The sequence below is a fragment of the Macaca nemestrina genome, chromosome 7 (assembly GCF_043159975.1).
Source record: "Macaca nemestrina isolate mMacNem1 chromosome 7, mMacNem.hap1, whole genome shotgun sequence".
Taxonomy (NCBI): Eukaryota; Metazoa; Chordata; class Mammalia; order Primates; family Cercopithecidae; genus Macaca; species Macaca nemestrina.
In genome coordinates, this window is record NC_092131.1 from 53,606,121 (window position 1) to 53,630,344 (window position 24,224).

General features: G+C 40.5%; 1 long non-coding RNA gene across 1 annotated transcript; it reads right to left on the reverse strand.

Moving 5' to 3' along the window:
* Nucleotides 1-213: 213 nt before the first annotated feature.
* LOC139364287 (uncharacterized) lies at nucleotides 214-8,202 on the reverse strand. The gene is made up of 3 exons (XR_011625870.1): nucleotides 8,036-8,202; nucleotides 1,402-1,530; nucleotides 214-344 (listed from the first exon to the last, which is right to left on the reverse strand). It is a non-coding gene; the product is annotated as an uncharacterized lncRNA (long non-coding RNA).
* Nucleotides 8,203-24,224: the final 16,022 nt, after the last annotated feature.

Genomic DNA, 24,224 nt, shown 5'->3' on the forward strand with positions numbered 1-24,224 from the left:
CCAGAGAACTCCATTGTGGTTTTGATTATTTTTCCCTGTCTCTGGAGGAATTCTCTGGTCTCATAACCTTTCTGGTCATCCTTAAGTATTATGGAATTAGACTCATTTTCTTTTCAGGTAACAAAAATTCCAGTCTAGTCTGTTAAAACTTCAGTATCTTACTTTCTTTAAAGCTCTCTGCCTTGCCCCATCCTCTTCTCCAGCCCACTTTCTTTAAAAACATGCTTCATGTTGGGAATCCACAGTGGAGAATGAGATGTGGTCTATCCCTCATTATTGCTGCTCCTTGCTCTCCCATTGCTAGTTGTCTCTGGTTTCTCTGGGGTTAGAGGAGGAGGGGCAACCTAAATGAACAGAAAAAAAAGACTTATTAGCCTGGTACAGATGTCATCTGGAGTTGGTGCCTCTGAATGTGGCGAACGTCAAATACTAACAGATTTCTTCCGTGGGGTGCTCTTGTGGGTTCCATGCTGATTCCCTTATTGGGAATTTTGGCTGCAAGTTCCTTGCTTGGGTCATGCCTCCTCTGGTTAGTAGCTTTACAACTACCCCTGCCAGCTCTTGGCTTCTAGCAGTTGCCTCTCTGTTATAGTCTCCTTGTTTCTCCAGGCTGCCATCTTGGCCAGAGTCCCTTGTTCAACTACTTTCCACTGTCTTAGTTCATTCAGGCTGCTATAATAAAATACCTTAATCTGGGTAGTTTATTTAAAAATTATGGCTCACAGCCCAGGCACGGTGGCTCACACCTATAATCCCAGCATGTTGGGAGGCTGAGACAGGCGAATCACCTGAGTTCAGGAATTCAAGACCAGCCTGGCCAACATGGTGAAACACTGTCTCTACTAAAAATACAAAAATTAGCTGGGCGTGGTGGTGGGCACCTATAATCCCAGCTACTCGGGAGGCTGAGGCAGGAGAATTGCTTGAACTCCAGAGGTGGAGGTTGCAGTGAGCTGAGATTGCGCCACTCCACTCCAGCATGGGCAACAGAGCGAGACTCCATCTCAAACAACAATGACAACAACAGTAGCAGCAGCAGCAGCAATTATGGCTAACAGTTCTGGGGGCTGGAAAGTTCAAGATCAAGCTGCTAGCAGATTTGGTGTCTGTTGAGGACCCATTCCTCATAGAGGGCATCTTCTGGATTCTCACATGGTAAAAAAGACAAACAGGCTCTGTCAAGCTTTTCCCCCCCACCCCCCAATAAGGGCACTAATCCCATTTATGAGGATAGAGCCCTCATTACCTAATCAGTTCCTAGATGCCCTCCCCACCCTGAGTATATGGCACTGGGAATTAAGTTTTAACCTTTGAATTCTGGGAGGATACACACATTCTGCCCCTGCCCCCTCAAATTCATGTCCTTCTCACATGCAAAACACATTTATTCCATGCCAATACCTCCAAAATTTTAACCTCTTCTAGCATCAACTTTAAAGTCTTAGGTCTCTTCTGGATATTATCTCAACTAGATACTGATGAAATTCAAGGTGGGATTCATTCAAAGGCAATTCTCCTCCAGCTGTGAGCCTGTGAAATCAAGTCATGTGCTTTCAAAGTCAATGGTGAATCAGGCAAAGGATAAACATCGCTATTCTAAAACAGAGCAATGGGAAGGAAGAAAGGAGTAACAGGTCCTAGTAAGTCCAAAATGCAACTGGGCAAACATTAAATTTTTAGGCCTCAAAATACCCTTCTTGGACCCCATGTCCCACTTTCAAGACATACTGGGGTAGGGTTTGGGCTCCTAAAACTCTGATGGCCCTGCCCCCATGGCTTTGCTGGGAGAAGCCAATGCAGCAACTGTCCTGGGTTTGAGTCACATGCCTGTGGCTCTACCAGTCTGAGGTCTCAGGGGTGACCCTGCTGCCATGACTCCACTAGACATTGCCCTAGCAGGGACTCTCTACAGTGGCCTCACCCCTGGGGTGATTATATTTCTGGGCCTCAAGGCTCTTTGGGCGTCCTTTGAAATCTAGGTGCAGGTAGTCATGCCCCATAGCTTGTATACTCTGGACACCCACGGAGATGGCCCTGCGTGGAAGCCTCCATGGTTTACTGTCTGTGCCTTTCAGAGGGATGGTCTGAGTTTCAGCCACTTGAGCCACAGCTGGAATGGCCATAGAGTGCTGCACCAGAATATGAGGAATAGAGCCCTATAATTCTTCTGTCCCAATGGCCCTGGCCTTCTGGGTGTGTGATGGATAAGGCAACTTCAAAGGTCTCCAAGATGTTTATGGGGTCTTTCTTTCATTATCTTGATGAAAGCACCTGGATCCCTTCTATCCATACAAATCTTATCAAGCATATACTCAGCCTTGGCATTCTCTCCCATGCTTTTTTCTTTCTTTCTTTTTTTTTTTTTTTGAGACAGAGTTTCGCTCTGTCACCCAGGCTGAAGTGCAGTGGCCGGATCTCAGCTCACTGCAAGCTCCACCTCCCGGGTTCACACCATTCTCCTGCCTCAGCCTCCCGAGTAGCTGGGACTACAGGCATCCACCACCTCGCCCAGCTAGTTTTTTGTATTTTTTTAGTAGAGATGGGGTTTCACCGTGTTAGCCAGGATGCTCTCGATCTCCTGACCTCATGATCCGCCCGTCTCAGCCTCCCAAAGTACTGGGATTACAGGCTTGAGCCACTGTGCCCGGCCACTTTTTTCATTCTTTATAACAGGGCCAGGCTGAGAAATTTCCAAATCTTTGAGTTGTGCTTCCTTTTCAATGATGGATTCCATCTTTAAATCACTTCCATCTTCTCACATTTTACTACAAGCACTCAAGAGAATCTATGCCAGTCCTTCAATACTATGCTTAGAGATTTCTTCTGTCAAATGTCCTATTTCATCACTCACAAGTGCTACCTTACACAAAATTACCAGAACACGAACACAGTCCAGCCATGTTCTTTGCCACTTTACAACAAGATAGCCTTTCCTTCAGTATCCAGCAACATGTTCCTTATTTCTTTCTGAGACCTAATCAGAATGGTCTTTCCCATTCTTATTTCTGTAAACATTCTAATTATAACCACTTAGGTAATCTCTAAGAAGACTGAGGCTTTCTCTACCACTCTTCTCATCTTCTAAACCCTAACCAGAATTCATCCTTAAGGCTACTTTCATGACAAAGTACTTCAGAACACTTCTAGTCTCTACCCATTACCCAATTCCAAAGCTGCTTCCACATTTTAAGGTATTTGTTATAGCAACACCCCACTTCTGGTACTAACTTGTGTCTTAGTCTCTTTGGGCTGCTATAACAAAAAACCTTAGACTGGACAATTGATAAAGAACAGAAATTTATTACTCATGGTTCCAGAAACTGGGAAGTCCAAGATCAAGTTGCCAGCAGATCCAGTGACTGGTGAGATCCTATTTCTCATAGATGGCACCCTCCTATGTGTCTTCATATGGCAGAGGGTACAAGGGGCCCCAAAGAGTACACCTCTTAATACTATCACAGTGGGTATTAGGTGCCAATATATAAGTTGAGGGGTACACATATATTCAGACCATAGCACCCAGGATCCATATCTGCCCCATAAAAAACATGCATCTTTGCCTTCTGCCATCAGGGAGAGTACAGCTTGCTGTCTCTGCAATTAGGGTCAGCTCTCAGGTCTGACTCCTATCTCCTGATCTCATTTTGTCCTGTTTTCTTACAAACACACTATACCTGAGCCATGTTCAGTTTATTTTGCCTTTGCTAGTTGTATCTTCTTACTTGGAAGATTGCCCACTCTCCCCTCATGCTTCCCCCCATATTCCTGTAGCTGGCTTCTTCATTCTGAACTGAGCTTAAAGGTTGCCTCTCATAGGGGATTTTCCTGAACATCCATCCTAAGGTAGCAATACATTTACCGTCACATCACATCTACATGAGGACAGCATTTACCTTCATCTAGTATTCTAATTTCTGTAATTGGTCTGATTGAGGGCTCTTAAACAGAATAGTGTAACAACATTGTTTTAGTTGTTTTTCAAAAGCTGCTATTTCTATTCTCTGTCAAACCTCTCTTTTCACTCTGGTTACAGCCTTCTTCATGATGTAATATTTCCATAATATTCCAGTCATTTGGTTTTTAAAAGTGCCTTTTCTGTTACTAAGATTCACTTCTGTTCATTTAAAAAATTCAGTTTCATATTTGATTCAAACCTCTTTCCTCAGCACAGGCTAAACTTGTGGCTCTGGGTGAAGGGCCTGGGGAAGCCCATGTCCTCATGCCCTGCTCTCTTATACTGCCAGGTTCTTATCCCCTTGGTGTTGGGGAGGAGCGGAAGGAAACAGGTTAAAGATTATGTAAGCATACACACGTTGCTGGAAGGATGGTTGCTATTCTTTTGGATGCTATTTCTTTCTAACACTAGCCATAAGTTCCGAAAGTGGGGCAAGTATCCAAATGATGGGTCTTTCCTAGCGATTATTTTTTGGATCAATCTCTGGATGGCTCTTCAGGGTTTTTCTCTATACATGATTATTCTTCCTACAATTTTTGTTTTACTTGGATTAATAATTTTTTTCTCATTTTAGTTTTCTATGTATTCATTGCTATTTCTTTCCAAATACTGCAAAATATTTACAAATCCCTACCAAGTTTTACCAACACTTCAATGCATATGATCATCTGTGAGTTCATTTTTTCAACTTGGAGCTTTGCTTTCTCACCTTCCATCCTCCTTCTAAAATCTGGACGAATTGCTGTCTAGGCAAGAGATACAGTTGTCGTCCTGAAGGTTCCTTCACTTGCTTTCTTAGTTCGAGCCCCTTGGTTGGATTCCATGTATTCTTTACCATATTAACTAATTCTGCTGAAGCTCTTGGTACATGAGAAGTGAGCTTTTGTGTTTCTGAAATGTTTTTCCTTCATACTCAGAAGCGGTTGGTGGTTTGGCTGGTGTGCTGGATATTTTTGTTTTGCCTGTCTAGAACCACTTTCTGCCCTTCTCCACTCTGGTTTCTCCTCCCAGGAGGCTGAGCTTTAGCAACTCTGTTATCTGGTTATCTTGCCCTCTGGCGGCTGCTTGAGTTCAGCCAATCTCTAGGGCAGAGGGAGAGTGAGGACAGGATAATTATTCCATCAATCACTCCCTTAGGGCCTCCTTGGCTGACCATAGCTCTCTATTGAAAGTCACTCCTCCACTCAAGACAGTCTTCTTTCATGGTCTGTTCCTTCTGAATCCTGGGAGATGCTACTTCCCATCTTTTCTTGGGCCTAGTGATGGTAACAGCTCTGCTCTTGCTAGCCTTTGAGTTCGGCAGTATTTTATTCCCATTTTTTGGGATAGCCCTTTATCAAATCTTCCTCAGATTATCCTAATTTGAGTGAGTGTATCATCTCTTCCCTGGATATTAAATTCTAGAGTGGAAATCATTTTCCCTTGGAATTGTTAAAGGTATTGCTCTTCCTGCTTAGCTTGCCATATGCTATTAAGAAATCTGATGCCAGAAATCTTACTCCAATTCTTTTTGTTGTTGTTGTTGTTGTTTGTTTTTTTAAAGACAAGCTCTCACTTTGTTGCCCAGGCTGGAGTGCCGTGGTGCAATCATGGCTCACTGCAGACTTGACCTCCCCAGGCTCAAGCAATCCTCCCACCTCAGCCTCCTGAGTAGCTGACACTACAGGTGCACACCACCAGAGCTGGTTAATTCTTCTAATTTTTGTAGAGACAGAGTTTCACCATGTTGTCCAGGCTGGTCTCGAACTCCTGGGCTCACACAATCTGCCTTCCTCCACCCTGCAAAGTGCTGGGATTACAGGCATGAGCCACCGTGCCCAGCCCAGTGCTTTTGTAAATTGCCTTTTTTTCTTCTCTCTGGAAGCTTCTGACATCTCCTTATTTCTAGTATTCTGAAATGTCTCTGATGAGACTTGGTGTGGATCTGGTTTTATTCATTGTGCTAGATATTTGATGGACCATTGGAATCTGAAGATTGATATATTTCAGTTCAAGAAATTTTTTTCTATTATTTACTTGTTAACTTCCATGTTACTGCTCTCTCTTTCTAGAGCTCTTATTGGTTTGGATTTTGGACCACTGGATTTGATTCTCTGATTTTCTTATCTTTTCTATTGTTGAACTCTTGTTCTTATTCTGAGAGATTTTCTTTAACTTTCTCTACTAATCTCCCTGTTTATTTAAACATTTTAGTTATTTTTTAAAGTCATATAATTTTTATTGATAAGAACTAACAGTGTTAAACTGAGCAAAGAAAATACTTAAAATTTCTTTATAGCCATAAAATATTTTTAAAAATGCTTATCTAAATTTAAAGAAAGAAAATTTATCTTGGAATAGGCAATTAACAGAATCTCAAAACTTAAATACTTTATAAATACATCTTAAAAGATACTACTATATGTCCTGAAATTCCTTTCTTTTTATAAAAATACAATTATTTTAAATTATTAACAAATTTTTAGTTTAAAATTATTAAAATAGTTTTTCTACTTGATTTAAATTGTATAAGAGATGACAGAAAGACACTTATACAAATAAAGCAGTTTTTGCTACATATCTTTACATTAGATTTATTAGTATGTCAACAACTATATAATAAAAACTTTCCCAAGTCTGCCTATGCAAAATGAGGAAAATGCTCAAACATTCTAACTCTCTGAGATATTTTATATAGCAGGTACAACATGCCAGTAAATTTCTACCAAATCAAATCAAATTTTAAATAAAATATTTGCATTTTTATGTAGCAACATATACTAGAAAATATATATATCAACTTGATGGAATTACAATAGTTGATATAATTTAAGGGAAAATTATTTCAACAAAATTTATGATATGTAAAAACTTAAAAAGAAATTATTTTTCTTCTTTGCCTCTGCACATTGCATGATTTTTTAAAACAAAGACATGAATTAACATTTCTATCCATTAATTAGAAGCACTATTTATAAGACACTTCAAATAAAGGTCCATTTATACAAGTACAATCAAATATAATATAAAATAATAGAACTTTGATGTGAATAAAGTAAAATTTCTTCAGCAAAGAATTTTTAAGGGCAAGAATTGTTAAAAAAACATTTAATTTTAAAATAGTAAATGAAAATATAAACTGCCAAGGCAAATAAAAGATTGTGCATTAGTACACTGGTATTAAAAAACATAAAATCCATATCATATTTTTTAAATCCTGAGAAAAACAATACTTCATTGCTTCTCAGAGGTATAGTCATAAATGCAACGATTTACCTCCACATAAAGAGAGAGGATGGGAGGGAGCAAAGAAAAAAGAAAAGGAAAGGAAAAAAGAAGAAGCATTTAAAAAATCTCTTTGCTGAAAATTTGTTCCTAAAGATGAACGTGCAGGTACAGAAGTTTATATGCTAAGTAAGAAAGTCATCGCAGTTTAAATTTACAAAATCTTTTGCTTGTGCCTGGATTGTGTCTTTTCCATAGCATCCTGTCTGAATTCACATATGCAATATATTCTTTCCCTGGGTTTAGCATTTACTTATGATTTCTGCTTGGGCAAAGTGTCTTATGTTTTGTTTGTTTTGGTCTCTTCCTTCCATGTTGGACGTGCTTTTCCTCAAACATCTGGTTATGCTTGGCAATCCATTTGGATTTGAGCTCCGTGGACTAAATCGAAAGGTTAATTAGAATCTCTGTGTGAGTCTCTGTTGGGTAGTCTGCTTTTTTGTAGGGTGATCGGCCAAGAACCTGACTTTGCGATGGCGACCCCTAACTACCAGCATGAGGCCTCTGTCCATCTTCATGTCGGATTAGAGCATATATTCGCTAGCATTGGGAAGGAACAGGAAGACGAAGAGAGCAGAGAGTTTCCCAGCGCAATATAGGGACTTTCATTTAATCACCCTGTTTTCAGTCTTGAATCTCATCTCCACCCATCTCTATACCTGGTGTATTTCATTTCAGAACCTCTCTAGTTTAATTTCTCCAGAGAATACATTTGGAGAACGTAGGGAGGGGTCAGTTACTGGACTTTTTTATTAGTTGGCTTCAGCCAATGGGAGGTGGAAGTGGGAGGAAGGGAGATGTCGCGATATTCCCCACCTTGTTCCTTTCTCTGACATAGGTTGCATTTCTTCGGTGGTTCCAGCTCTCCCTACCCTGACCAGACCCACAGTGGTTCCAGTTTCCTATGGGTGACCTTGGCTCCTGAGTTCTAATCATTCTGTCTCTTCCTAGGAATGGTGGTTACTTATTACTGTTCATCTGTCTTTGGGGTCTCAGCTCTTCCATTACTTGCTAATTCTCTGTGTTAAATTCCATGTTTTTAATTAATAGAGTAGTTTCTGTTTCTCTTGTGGGATTCTGACTGATATGGGACAAATCCTGTATATATCGATAATACTTCATATTTTGCCAAAAGTATCAAAGTTTTCAATGATAGGTCAATTCCCAAACTCAAATGGATAGTGGCTCTAAAGACCTAACTAACTCTTCAGGCTATAAATAAGCGTGAAGCTAGCCTGTACTCCCTGGCTGGTGTCACCCTTGGGTTGGAAATGATGTTTTTCTTTTTTTTTTTTTAAACAATGTTTTGCTTTTGTTTTAGATTTTTGTTTCTTGTTTGTTTGTTTTAGATATGCTAGTGCAGTGGTGACATCATGGCTCACTGCAGCCTTGACCTCCTGGGCTCAAGTGATCCTCCCACTTCAGCCTCTGGGGTAGCTGGGACTACAGGTGCATGCCACCACACCTGGCTAATTTTTTGTATTTTTTTTTGTAGAGACAGAGTTTCACCATGTTGCCAGGCTGGTCTCGAACTCCTGGGTTCAAGTAAACTGCCCACCTCAGCCTCTCAAAGTGTTGGGATTACAGGCATGAGCCACCATGCCCAGCCAGATGTTGCTTTTTTAAATCCAGTATTGATTTCTGGTAATATGTCAGATCCCTGAACATTAACGTGATACTTTGCCCACCCAACATATTTTCCGATCTTAGAGTGTTTTTTTAAGCCTGTTATTCAAGGATGTTAGTCATCCTAATTGACCCTGGAAAATTGTCATTGCCTAATGTCTGGGGTGAACACTTTCTAACTTGTTCTGTTTTTACTGAAGGAAAGGGGGAAAACCGTGGTTTCTTTCTGTTTTTAAATAGCTGCCATTTATTGAGTGCTTATTACATACCAGCCACTGTGGTAAGTGCTTTGCATACATTATTTCTTTTAATCCTTGTAGCAATTCCACTGCCTGTCACAGTCACATAGTAGAAGCTCCATAAATGTATTTTTTAACATTTTAGTTTGAAAAAATTAATCATATTTCTAAGAATAGTATAATGAACTCCCCTGTATCCCCCACCTAGATTCACTGTTGGGAGACAATTCTTCGTGGATATCTCATTTTTCTATACATCTCAGTTTTTGTACAAGTGGAGGCACTGTCAGCCTTTCCAAGACTTTTCTGGACTATCTTTTCAAGGTTATTCCACTAGTGAACAGCCTCAGAAAACAGTGTGTCCGTTTGGAATGACGGACAGGTTTGTTTACTGTTCAGCATAAGTATAATGTCTTAGCTGGGCCCGGCGACTCACATCTGTAATCCTGGCATTTTGGGATGCTGAGGCAGGAGGATCACTTGATCCCAGGAGTTCAAGACCAGCCTGGGCAACATGGCAAAACCCTCTCTCTACAAAAAAATACAAAAATTAGCCGAATGTGGTGGCACATGCCTGTGGTCCCAGCTACTCAGGAGGCTGAGGTAAGAGGATGGCTTGAGCCTGGGAGGCAGCAGCTGCAGTGAGCTGAGATCATGCCACTGCACTCCAGCCTGGGCAACAGAGTGAGACCCTGTCTAAAATAATAATAAGTATAATGTCTGTTTCTGGTTCAAAGGTGTTCAAGGTTGCTCGAAACTCATTATAAAAGACTGAGGGTCTTGGTCAGGCATGGTGGCACATCGTGTAATTCCAGCACTTTGGGAGGTCAAGGCAGGAGGATTGCTTGAGCCCAGGAGTTCAAGACCAGTCTGAGCAACATGGCGAAACCTCATTTCTACAAAAAATACCAAAAAAAATTAGCCCAGAGTGGTGGCATGCACCTGTAGTCCCAGCTACTTGGGTGACTGAGGTAGGAGGATTGCTTGAACCCAGGATGTCGAGGCTGCAGTAGCCAAGATCACACCACTGCACTCCAGTCTGGGCAACAGAATGAAAGCCTGTATTAAAATAAATAAATAAATAAGTAAATAAATAAATACATAAATAAAAATAAATTAGGGTTTCCTAGGCTCATGATTTCTCATTTGTGACCTAACTACATGGAATGCGCAGTATTTAGTTGGGCCATTTTCCATCACTCTGATGTGACACGAGAAGCGAGAGCAACTGACATGAACAGAAGCTCATGCTTCTTGCAGTGCCATGAATAATAAAGTCTTTAATCACTGACCCAGGAGTCTCATGTCTTCTGCCAGCATTCAAAAAACTATGGCAGGGCTGGGCACAGTGGCTCACGCCTGTAATCCTAGCACTTTGAGAGGTTGAGGTGGGCAGATCACTTGAGGTCAGGAGTTCAAGAACAGCCTGGTCAACATGGGGAAACCCTGTCTCTACTAAAAATACAAAAATTAGTCAGGCGTGGTGGCGTGCATCTGTAATCCCAGCTATTTGGGAGGCTGAGGCACGAGAATTGCTTGAAACTGGGAGGTGTAAGGCAGAGATTGCAGTGAGCGAAGATTGTGCCACTGCACTCCAGCTTGGGTGACAGAGCGAGACTCTGTCTCAAAACAAAACAAAACAAAAAACAATGGCAGGCTGACTTTTTTTTTTTTTTTAATTTTTAATTTTTTTTAGACAGGGTCTCACTCTGTCTCCCAGGCTGGAGTGCAGTGGTGCAATCTTGGCTTACCGCAACCTCAGTCTCCTGGGCTCAAGCTGTCCTTCCACCTCAGCTTCTGGAGTAGCTGGGACTACAGGTGCCTACCACCACACCCAGCTAATTTTTGGTATTTTTTGTAGAGACGGGTTTCCCCATGTTGCCCAGTCTGGTCTCAAACTCTTGGGATTACAGGCGTCAGCCAGCATGCCAGCCAGCTGGCTAAAGTTGTTAGCTTGAAGGTATCATACAATCTCAGACCCTCTACATTTCTTGATAGTTACCAGTTGTTAGCACCTGGCCATATTTGCACTCTCACTTTCTCTCAGCTCCCACCTCCGTCTTCTTTAAGCCTGCACAGTTCCATTTTTCTTGGCCTTTCTTCACATTGACATTAAAAAATAGTACAAGCCAGTTCTTTTTTGTAGAATGTCCCTCAATTTGAGTTTTTTGGGGATGTTTCTTCATGATTAGATTCCGATTAAACACTGTTTAGAAAGAATACGATATAAATATGTTCTTCTCAATGCATCAGATTAGGAGACATGTGATGTTAATTTGCCACATTGTTGATTGATGACAAGGAAGTATTTGATGAATGGTTGAATAAAACTCTATGAGTAAGCATTATCTGCCCTATTTTAGAAACGAAGGCTCTAAGGCATGGAGAAATGAACTTGCTCAGGTTAACAGAGCTGGTGGATGGCAGAGCCAGGACTCCAGCATAAGTGAGGCTGGAGCCCAAACTGCTCTGAGCCACATGGTGTTCTGCTTCTTTCTCTTTTTGTTATTTATTTATTTATTTTTCTTTCTTTTTTTGAGGCAGAGTCTCACTCTTGTTGCCCAGGTCAAAGTGCAGTGGTGTGATCTCGGCTCACTGCAACCTCCACCTCCTAGGTTTAAGTGAATCTCCTGTCTCAGCCTCCTAAGTAGCTGGGACTACAGGTGCCTGCCACCAAACCTGGCTAATTTTTGTATCTTTAATAGAGACGGGGTTTCACCATGTTGGCCAGGATAGTCTCGAACTCCTGACCTCAGATGATCCACCCACCCTGGCCTCCCAAATAGCTGAGATTACAGGCGTGAACCAATGCACTTGGCCTCTCTTTTTATTTTTTAACATTTTTGTTCTTGTTGTGCTTTTTAAAAAGTGGGAGAATATGTATAATGTGGCCAGGCATGGTGGCTCACCCCTGTAAGCACTTTGGGAGGCCGAGGCAGGTGGATCACCTGAGGTCAGTGTTTGAGACTACCTTGGCCAACATGGTGAAATCCTGTCTGTACTAAAAAAAATTTAAAAAAACAGATGGGCTTGGTGGCGGGTGCCTGTAATCCCAGCTACTCAGGAGATTGAGGCAGGAGATTCACTTAAACCTGGGAGGCGGAGGTTGCAGTGAGCCGAGATCGCACCACTGCACTCTGGACTGGGCAACAAGGGTGAGACTCCATCTCAAAAAAATAAAAATAAAAAAGAATATACGTAATGTAAAATTTAGCATTTTAACCATTTTGTGCATTGCTATGGGAATGTAAAATGGTGCAGCCAATATGGAAAACAGTATGGTGGGTTTTCCTGAGACAAGCCTCATTCTGTTGCCCCGGCTGGAGTGCAGTGGTGCCATTTCAGCTCGCTGCAACCTCTGCCTCCCTGGTTCAAGCAATTCTCCTGGCTCAGCCTCCCAAGTAGCTGGGATTACAGGTGTGCACCACCACATTCAGCTAATTTTTGTATTTTTAGTAGAGACAGGGTTTCACCATGGTGGTTTTTAAAAATTTTTTTATGGTGGTTAATACCAGTAGTATTAACTGTATTCATAGTGTTTTGCAACCATCACCACCAACCATCTCAAGAATTTTCATCTTCCGAAACTGAAACTCTGTACCCATTAAACAGTAACTCCCCATTTCACTCTCTCCTTAGCACCTGACAACCACTACTCTATTTTCCATCTGTGTGAATATGCCTATTGTAGGTGCCTCATATAAGTGGAATCATAAAATATTTGTATTTTTGTGCCTGGCTTCTTTCAGTTAACATGTTTTCAAGGTTCATCCATGTTGTAGCTTGTATTAGAATTTCCTGCCTTTTTAGGGCCAAGTAATATTCCACTGTGTATATATGCCACATTTTGTTTTTCTGCTCACCTTTTGGCTGTTGTGAATAATGCTGCTGTCGGTGTACAAATATCTGTTTGAGTGCTTGCTTTCTATTCTTTTAGATGTATATCCAGAAATGGAATGGCTGGGTTATATTTATTGAGGACTCACATACAGAGGCTGTCCAGTGGCAGTAAGCTGGACAGGAGAACCACTACTGTTTGTAGAAAGCATGCACTTTATATTGCATTTTCTCTTCGTACCCTCCACCTAGCAACCTCCATTTAACCCAAGACAAAGGGCTTCGATCCCCTGTATGGCCTGACTTCCAAGGCCTGGGCCAGGGGTTCAGATGAATTGTATTTGATTCTATGTTTAATTTTTTGAGAAACTTTCCATATCAGCTGCCCCATTCTACATTCCCACAGCAGAGCACAAGGGTTCCAGTTTCTCCACATCCTCACCAACACTTGTTATTTTGTTTTATGATAGCTACTCTAATGAGTATGAAGTAGTATCTCATCATGGTTTTGATTTGTATTTCCCTAATGACTAGTGATATTGAGCATCTTTTCATGTGTTTAGTGGCTCTGTCTCTGTTTTGTGGTCAGGTGTTCTTGTGATGGTTGTACAAGCCTGGGATACAATTTTTTTCAATCTTGAATGCTGGACAGCGGTGTGCACCTGTAGTCTCAGCTACATGGGAAACTAAAGTAGGAATATTGCTTGAGCTCAGGAGTTCCAGACCAGCCTAGGCCTCATAGTGAGATCCCATCCCCCTGTCCCCCGACAAAAAGAAGAAAGTAAAAGGCAAAAGAAAAAAAGAAAAGGCTCCTAGCAGGCTAATTTCAAGATTTCCTCCCAGTAGGTATACTTTAGAGGAAGAAAGAATGATTAGATAGACATTGTTAGTCTAGAAACAACAAGAATAACAGAAAAAGAAAGTCTGGTTAAAACATCCTTTGTTCTCAGTCAGCGAATGTTCAACATCGTGAATTGACAATGCTTCCTAGAACAAGTCTTAGTGCTATTGTATTTTATCAGAAAATTGTTAAAGTATTTTATCAGGAATGTAATGTCTCTATGAATTAAAGTATAAGAAAAAACTCTGACTCAGACCTAGTTTGGGACAATTAAAAAAAATCTCTCCTATATATATATATTTTACTCTCACATATATTTAGACCAGTGGTTCTCAAACTTCAGCTTGCCTCACAATCACCTTGTTAGATCCAGATTCCTGGCTGTAGCCCCAGAGTTTCTAATCCGATAGGTCTGGTGTGGGGCCTAAATAATTTGCATTCTAACAAGTTCCCAGGTGAAGCAGATACTACCTGTTCAGAGGCCACACTTTTGAGAACCATTGATGTAGACAATCTTTAAAGACCTGTCTGGGCAAAAAAGTAAGTCTATTGTGTTTTTATGCTACAGTCACCCAGTGAATCACTTTTTATATTTCTGGTACAAATCAGGTTCAGGCTTAGTTTACACAATACATGCATATATGGCAGATACACCTGGCCACAAGAACTTAAGCATACCTTGAGGAATGATCCTATGGTCTAAGAAGAATGTTGATTTGGAGTCCCAAGCCAAGGAATCTGGGAGTAGCCATCCCCTAGATTCACTTCTTATCTGTGAAGGACATCTGAACCCCTGGCCCAGGCCTTGGAAGTCAGGCCATACAGGGGATCGAAGCCCTTTGTTTTGGGCTAAATGGAAGTTGCTAGATGGAAGGTACCAAGTGAAAATGCTATATAAATTGCATGTTTTTTATAAACAGTAGCAATTCTCCTGTCCAGCTTACTGCCACTTGACAGCCTCTGTATGTAAGACCTCAATAAATCCTATGTCTGGTTCACTGGCTTCAGGTCTCTTCTTCCACCTCTTGGACATGGGGCCATCTCTACTGGAGTCACTTAGTAAGGGTCTGGCATGACAATACACAATCATGATAGCAATATGTGTATGTGTATACCTATTGATATTTTTTATTTAAACATGTTTTCCGCTTTAGAGAAGAAATCTCCACATAAAATCTCACTAGTGGCTTAGTTTCAGTAGTAACTCTTCATGTAGTTTGTAAATATAGGCTTTTAAACTGTGTATGTTCTGTGTGGCATGTTTTATTCATAAAGATGTTAACAGAAGGTGTTAACACACAAAGGTGTCCTTGCTCTGTGGTCAACTATATTAGTGCTTTGTTAGTCAGCATTCTCCAGAGAAACAGATCCAGTAGGACACACACACACACACACACACACACACACACACACACACACACAGATTATCTATCTATACACCAAATATATATATTTATTATTAAGAAGTGGCTCACATGATTATGGAGCTGAGATGTCTCATGATCTGCCATCTGCAGGCTAAAGACCCAGGAAAGATGGGGATGCAATACTAGTCTGAGTCCAAAGGCCTGAGAACCAGGAGACCTAACTGTGTTAATTGCAGTCAAGGGCAGGAGAAAACTGATGTCCTAGCTCAAGAAGGCAGGCAGGAAGCAAAGAGGGGCAAATTCCTTGTTCGTCCACCTTTTGTTCTGTGAAGGCGCTGGATGTACTGGGTCATGCACACCCACATTAGGAAGAGAAATCTGCTTTACTGAAATCTTCTTTAAAGAAATCTAGTTTACTGAGTCTACAGATCCAAATGTTAAACCCATTGGACACATTCTTGCCAACACACCTAGAAATAATGTTTAATCTGGGTACCCCTTCTCCCAGCCAAACTGACATATAGAATTAACCATCACAACAGTCATAAGATTACCAAAGCTAAAGTATTAACTTCTATCTGGAGATTACCTAAAAGATGCCAAGGCTGTTCTAATTCTTTTTTATTTCTCTCTCTCTCTTTCTACCTGCCCTTGTCATCTCCTTTAAGTCCAGAATTGGTAACATTTCTTCAGTTTGATCTGCAGTATTTCTTAATATGGGAGGACCTTTCTTTCTCTGGAATCCCCAAAGTTTGCCAATGTTGCCAGTGTTCCCGGCCCACCTGGAAGTAATATCCTTGACTGCTTGTAAACTCCTAAGACTAGAACAGATTCCAGATTAGTTCTCAATGAGAGATATAAAGTGGATTCTTTGTTCTTCAATAGTGGCCTTGTGCCAAATTTAATATTTTGGTAGTCAGATTTTTGTTGCCCCATTGAAAATGACATAGACATGCTCAATGATCAGAACCTAAAAATAGTTTTATTGAGACATAATTCACATATCATAGAATATACCTAAAACGTGTATACCAAAAGCAATTCAATGACTTTTAGCATATTCGCATAATTGTGCAGCCATCATCGTAGTCAGTTTTATTTTATTTTATTAAATTTTATTTTATTTTATTTTGAGATGGAGTCTTGCTCTGTCGCCCAGGCTGGAGTATGGTGGCGTAATCTCTGCTCACTGCAAGCTCCGCCTCTCGGGCTCAAGCGATTCTTCTGCCTCAGCCTCCCGAGTAGCTGGGACTACCGGGGTCCACCACAATGCCTGGCTAATTTTTTGTATTTTTAGTAGAGACGGGGTTTCACCGTGTTAGCCAGGATGGTCTCAATCTCCTGACCTCGTGATCCACCCGCCTTGGCCTCCCAAAGTGCTGGGATTATAGGCATGAGCCACTGCGCCTGGCCAATTTTATTTTATTTTCAGATCTTCCAGAAAAGAGGCTTTTTTTTTTTTTTTTTTTTTTTTTAAGACAGGCTGAAATACAATGATGTGATCACAGCTCACTGCAACTTCAACCTCCCTGGCTCAAGGGATCCTCCCACCTAAGTTTGCCAACTAATTGGGACTGTAGGAACATGCCACCATACCTAGCTAATTTTTTGTATTTTTTGTAGAGACAAATTGTCGCCATGTTGCTCAGTCTGGTCTCAAATTCCTGAGCTCAAGTGATCCTCCCTCCTTGGCCTCCAAAGTGCTGGGATTACAGGTGTGAACCACGGTGCCTGGCCTCACAGTCAATTTTAGAACATTTTCATTATCCCAAAAAGAAATTCCCTACTTTTAGCAGTCACCCTGTTTTCCTTCTGTCCCCAGCCCTAGGCAAACACTAATCTACCTTCTAGCTTTATAAATTTGCCCATTCTGTACATCGTAATATATAGAGAGAAAATCACTTAAGTACATATAAATCACTTAAGACCATACAAATTGTCTTAGTGATTGGTTTCTTTCCCTGCTTTCAAGTTTCATTCATATTGTAACATGTATCAGTACTTCATTCCTTTTTTTTTTTTTTTTTGAGATGGAGTCTCACTTGGTCATCCAAGCTAGAGTGCAGTCGTGTGATCTTGGCTCATGGCAACCTCTGCCTCCTGGGTTCAAGCAGTTCTCCTGCCTCAACCCCCTGAGTAGCTGGGATTACAGGAACCCACCACTATGCCTGGCTATGTTTTGTATTTTTAGTAGAGACAGGGTTTTCCATGTTAGCCAGGCTGGTCCTGAACTCCTGATCTGAGGTAATCCACCTGCCTTGGCCTCCCAAAGTACTGGGATTACAGGTGTGAGCCACTACACCCAGTCTATACTTCATTCCTTTTTATTGCTAAATAATATTCCATTGTATGGCTATACCACCTATTATTTATCCATTCATTAGTTGCTGGGTTGTTTTTATTTCTTGGCTATTATGAATAATGCTACTACAGACATTCATGTTCAAGTTTTTGTGTAGATACATGTTCTCATGACTCTTGGGTGCAAATTTGCTGGGTTATATGCTGCTATTGTTTAGATATGGTTTGTTTGTTCCCACCAAAATTAGTGTTGAAATTTGATCTCCAATATGGCAGTGTTGGGAGGTGGAACCTAGTGGGAGGTGTTTGGCTTATGGAGCGTATCCCTTGTGAATAGATTAATGTCCTCTAATGCCTCCCACTGGGGTGAGTGAGTTCCTATAGGAGTGGATTATTTCCCAAGAGAACTGTGTGTTCAGTGGAATTCGGCTTCCTCATTTCACTCTCTTGCCTCTTCTCCCACCATGTGATCTCTTTGCACATGCCTGCTCCCCTTCTGCTGTCTGACAGGAGTTAAAATAACCTGAGACCCTCACCAGGTGCAGCCACCTAATCTTGGACTTTCCAACCACCAGAATTGTGAGCCAAATACACCTCTTTTTAAAATAAATTACCCAGTCTCAGATATTCTGTTACACAAAACAGACTAGCGCATATGATAACTCTATGTTTAACATTTTGGGGAACTGCCAGACTGTTTTTCAAAACAGCATACCATTTTATATTTACATAATCAATGTATGATATTCCAATTTTTCCACATTCTTGATGACACTTGTTATTGTGTATCTTTTTGACTATAACAACCCTAGTGGGTTTCCCCATTGTCTTGGCAATTAACATTTGGCTCCTGATTACTTATGCAAAGTTTTGTAGCTGGCTTGAATTTCTCCCCAGAATATGAGATTTTTTTTTTCTATTGTATCATCAGGCTGCAAATTTTCCAAACTTCTATGCTCTGCTTCCCTTTTTTTTTTTTTTTTTTGAGACAGAGTCTTGCTCTGTCACCCAGGCTGGAGTGCAGTGGCCGGATCTCAGCTCAATGCAAGCTCCGCCTCCCGGGTTTAGGCATTCTCCTGCCTCAGCCTCCCAAGAAGCTGGGACTACAGGCGTCCGCCATCTCACCCGGCTAATTTTTTGTATTTTTTAGTAGAGATGGGGTTTCACCATGTTAGCCAGGATGGTCTCGATCTCCTGACCTCGTGATCCGCCCGTCTTGGCCTTCCAAAGTGCTGGGATTACAGGCTTGAGCCACGGCGCATGGCTGCTCTGCTTCCCTTTTAAATGTAAGTTCCAATTTCAGATCATTTCTCTCACTTTCAAAGTTTCACAGATCTCTAGAGCAGGGGCAAAATGCCACCAGTCTGTTTGCTAAAGCATAGCAAGAGTGACCTTTGCACCAGCTCCCAATAAGTTCCTCATCTCCATCTGAGACCATCTCAGCCTAGACTTCATTGTCCATATCACTATCAGCATTTTGGTCAAAACCATTCAACAAGTCTCTAGGAAGTTCCAAGCTTTCCCCCGTCTTCCTGTCTTCTTCTGAGCCCTCCAAACTGTTCCAACCTCTGCCTGTTACCCAGTTCCAAAGTTGCTTCCACATTTTCAGGTATCTTTATAGCAGTACTCCACTCTCTGTTGTACCAATTTACTGTATTAGTCTGTTTCACACTGCCGTAAATAACTGCCCAAGACTGTGTAATTTATAAAGGATAGAGGTTTAATTGACTCACAGTTCTGCAAGGCTGGGGAGGCCTCAGGGAACTTACAGTTATGGCAGAAGACAAAGGGGAAGCAAGGCACCTTCTTCGCAGGCAGCTGGAGAGAGAAAAGCCAGTGAGCGAGGAAGTGCCACACTTTTAAAACCATCAGATCTCATGAGAACTCCCTCACTATCACAAGAACAGCATAAGGGAAACTGACCCCATGATCCAGTCACCTCTCACCAGGTCTCTCCCTCAATACCTGGGGATTATAATTCAAGATGAGATTTGGGTGGGGACACAAAGCCTAACTATATCATCATTCAAGTAATTCGTTATGAGTACTATTTATGTTTGGGTTATAGATTGGACTATAAAACCACATTTATTGAAAATCAAAAAGGGGAGGCAAGTTGAATTTTAGTTCTCTGAGTTTGAATTATGATCATACTACAGAAAAGGGTTGAAGTCTATAAATGAGGCATTCTTTTGAATAAAATTAATATTCAATTATATAAGAAACTTGAACTTCCTCTGGGCATTTGCTCCAGGGGAATAGCAATTTTATCACTTGTTCAAATATTATTTGTGTACTTAAAAAAAATAGTTGATAACCTCAGAGTGCCCTACAGATTAAGACTGGATTGAAGCCAAATTATAGTCATGCATCACTTAACAATAGAGATACATTCTGAGAAACGTGTTATTAGCCCATTCCATTGTTGTGTTAACATCATAGATTGTACTTATTCAAACCTAGAAGATATAGCCTACTACACACCTAGGCTATATTGTATAGCCTATTGCTCCTAGGCTATTAATCTGGATAGTCTGTTACTGTCCTGAATACTATAGGCAATTATAACACTGTGGTAAGAATTTACATATCTAAACATATCCAAACATAGAAAAAGTACAGTGTAAAAGATAAAACATGGTACATTTGTATAGGTCACTCACCATGAATGGGGCTTGCAGGACTGGAAATTGCTTTGGGTGAGTCAGTGAGTGAGTGGTGGGTGAATGTGAAGGCCTAGGACATTTCTACCCACTACTGTAGACTTTATAAATATTATACACTTGAGCTACACTAAATTTATTAAAACATTTTTTCGTCAGTAATAAATTAACCTTAGCTCACTGTAACCTTTTTACTTTATAAACTTAAAAAGTTTTTTTTTAAAGTTTTGACTCTTTTGTAATAACATTTAACTTAAAATACAAAAACACAAAACATTGTACAGCTATACAAAAATATTTCTTTTCTTTATATTCTTAGTCAATAAGCTTTTTTTTTTTTTTTTTTTTTTTTTTTTTTGAGACAAGGTCTTGCTCTGTTGCCAAGGCTGGAGTGCAGTGGTGCGATCATGGCTCACTACAGCCTGGAGCTCCCAGGCTCAAGTGATCCTCCTACTTCAGCCTCCTAAGTAGCTGGGACCACAGGTGTGGCCACCATGCCCAGCTAATTTTTAATTTTTTTGTAGAGATGAGGTCTTGCCCTGTTGCCCAGGCTGGTCTCAAACTCCTGGGCTCAAGTGATCCTCCTGTCTCAGTCTCCTGAAGTTCTGGGATTATAGGCATGAACCATTGCACCAGTTTTTTTTCTTTTTCTATTATAAACTTTTTTTTTTCCTTTAAAAACTTTTTTGTTAAAAACTAAGACACAAACACACACATTAGCTCGGCCTACGCAGAGTCAGGATCATCAATATCACTGCCTTCTACCTCCACAGCTTGTCCAATAGAAGGTCTTCAGGGGCAAGAATGTGTACAGAGCTGTCATCTCCTATGATAACACTACCTTCTTCTAGAATACATCCTGAAGGACCTGCCTGAGGCTTTTACAGTTAATTATTTTTATAAGTAGAAGGAGTACACTCTAAAATAACAATAAAACATATAGTATAGTAAATATATAAACCAGTAATACAGTCATTTGTTATCATTAACAAGTCTTATGTACTGTACATAATCTTATGTGCTACACTTTTATACAACTGGCAGCACAGCAGGTTTGTTTCCATCAGCATCACCACAAACATGTGAGTTAACATATAGTAGCTATGTAGACAGCTGTGATATCATCAGGTGAAAGGAATATTTCAGCCCCATTATAATCTTATGCGACCACTATTGTATACTCGGTCTGTCATTAACTGAATTACACAGTGCGTAACTGTATCTGCATACTTTCTTTCCTTAAAATAATTATCAAAAAATATTTTTTGGAGCTGGCTGGAAGTGACTCACACCTATAATCCCAGTGCTTTGGGAGGCTGAGGTGGGAGGGTCACTTGAGCACAGGAGTTCAAGTTTGAGGATGCAGTGAACTATGTTCACACCACTACACTCCAGCGTGGGTGACAGAGGGAGAGCAAAACCCTGTCTGTGAAAAAAAAAAAAAAAATAGGATAAAAAAAATTTTTTTTAAACTATGGAACACATGGTAAATATAGAGACATAAAAATGGGGGAAATTTTCATTGCACCATTTAATCACATTAACAATTTAATATACATGAGTTTCCTTTCAATCTGTTTCCATGTATTTAAAAAAGATATTGTATAGGGTATGTATCCGATTTCATATTATGAGTAACATAATATAAACATTCAGGATTAAAAAACATGTAATTGTAGTTAGTCTAATAGTATTTTTGAGTGTACATAACATGATTTACTTAGTAATTCCCTTATTGTTTGATATTTTGATGATTCAAACTATTGCTAGAGATATTTTTGTATGCTTTTTTTTAATATATAGAAAATATCTATTTTCTATGCTTAGGATTATTTTGAAGATGCTTATTATACGGAACTAGACTCCCAGCTACTAGGGACAAGGGAGGCTTGCCAACATTCAATACTTCCATTTATTTAAAGTATTGCCTAATTTAATTGATCCAAATGGCTGTCTTTATTTTTCAGTTTGCTTTCCTTTGATTACTAGAGGAGTGTTGACCATTTTTTTCCAAGATTTTTTATGTTTTTTTCACGGTTTTTAATCAATCACAATGTAAATAGTGTGATACTGTCCTTTGTCCATTCATAAACTGGGGTTTAGTGGCACTGACTTTAATGAGCTTTCAATGTACTTAACACTTGGTCTTTGTCTTTTTTTGCTGGTGATATTTCTGTTTCCCATTTTTTTTTTTTTTTTTTTGAGACAGAGTCTCTCTCTGTCACCAAGCTGGAGTGCAGTGGCGCAATCTCAGCTCACTGGAACCTCCGCCTCCTGGGTTCAAGCGATTCTCTTGCCTCAGTCTCCCAAGTAGCTGAGACTACAGGCATGCGCCACCACGTCAGGCTAATTTTTGTATTTTTAGTAGAGATGGGGTTTCACCATGTTGGTCAGTCTGGTCTGAAACTCCTGACCTCAAGTGATCTGCCCGCCTTGGCCTCCCAAAATGCTGGAATTAGAGGCATGAGCCACCACGCCCGGCCTCTGTTTCCTTTCCTTTTTTATTTTGGTGTTTTATGTTTATAATTTTTATGCATAGTTGAATCTGTTTGTTGGGTATTCGTTATTTTTAATTGTTTTTTGGGGGGGTGTAATTTACCAATGTTTAGTTCAGGAAGTATGCCCATGCTCGGAACTCTTCTGTGTTCTGTCATTTTCTGGCTAGCCTTGGATTCACCTAAGTATAAACTATCACTAGAGAATTTACATTAATAATGTACCTCAACAAAGGTCTAACACTGTTACAAATATTTTTCTCAATAATTTGGGGTGACTCCTGTAAAAAGTATACACTTCTTACATGGAATGGGGTCTTTTTCTGGAATAATTATCTTAATATGTGGATAACTTTATTGATTCTTGTAACTCATCTGTAGTTATAACGATTACAACTTTACAGAATGTGTTTCAAATCTGGTAAGGTTAGTTTCTTTTCACCTTTCCTTATTTTTAAATATTTGTTTGGTATTTTCATTATTTAATCTTAAGGTGATCTTTAGAATAATTTTGTTCCAAATCTCCTAGGGATTTTGATTGCAACCATGGTAATACAGATTAATTTGAGAGAAAAATGACATCTTTATAAACTTCAACCATGGAAAATCTTTTATTTAGGCCTTTTATTTTTCTCAATGAGGTAGTAAAATGTTTTTCACATTGATAGCACACATTCCTGTTGAAGCTTCTGGCTATTCATTTTAATCAAGCTCTTAAGATTGCCGGGAATGAAGATTCACTTGGGTAACTTTTAGTCCTGGGATTAACTACGAGATTACTCATCATGGTAAAGAGACTGAACCTAGGGGTGGCTGTACAGCCAAGCCTCATAGGAATTTGAATGTGGGGGCGGGGGCGGTGGCTCATATCTGTAATCCTAGCACTTTGTGAGGCCAAGGCAGGTGGATCACCTGAGGTCAGGAGTTCGAGACCAGCATGCCCAACATGGCGAAACCCTGTTTCTACTAAACATACAAAAAATTAGCCGGGCGTGGTGGTGGGCGCCTATAATCCCAGCTACTCAGGAGGCTGCGGCGGCAGAAGAATAGCTTGAACCCAGGAGACAGAGATTGCAGTGAGCCGAGATCGTGCCACTGCACTCCAGCCTGGACGACAAGAGCAAAACTCCATCTCAAAAAGAAAAGAAAAGAAAAGAAAAGAAAAGAAATTCGAATGTTTCGAATGTGGCCTGGGAACTGGAAGCATCCAGGTGTAGTTGCAGACTCGGTTTTCTCATTTTCGCTTCAGATGCAAAAGTTTGTTGATCACTTGTCATTAGAGTAATAAATCATTTCCCTGTCTAGTTCCACCATTCCTGCAGACAAATCACCTCACCCTCTACTGCCTTTAATAGTTTCTTCATCTCATTGCTTTGCGTTTACTCAAAACCAACCTGCTTTCCCTTCACTCACAGTCTATTTTAGTACTCCTGCCTCATTGCCTCTCTTGGAATATAAATTCTCTTTAATACTTTTAGGCCTGGGGTGGTAATAGCTTCTGGCCTTTGGGGCCACAGTGTACCGCCCCTTATTAGTTTCCTCCCACCTTGCCCACATCCTTGCAAACAGTTCAGTGCATTGCAATGTGTTGCATGACTGGGCTGGCACCTGCCTCAGGCCTATCCTGCCTAGGATG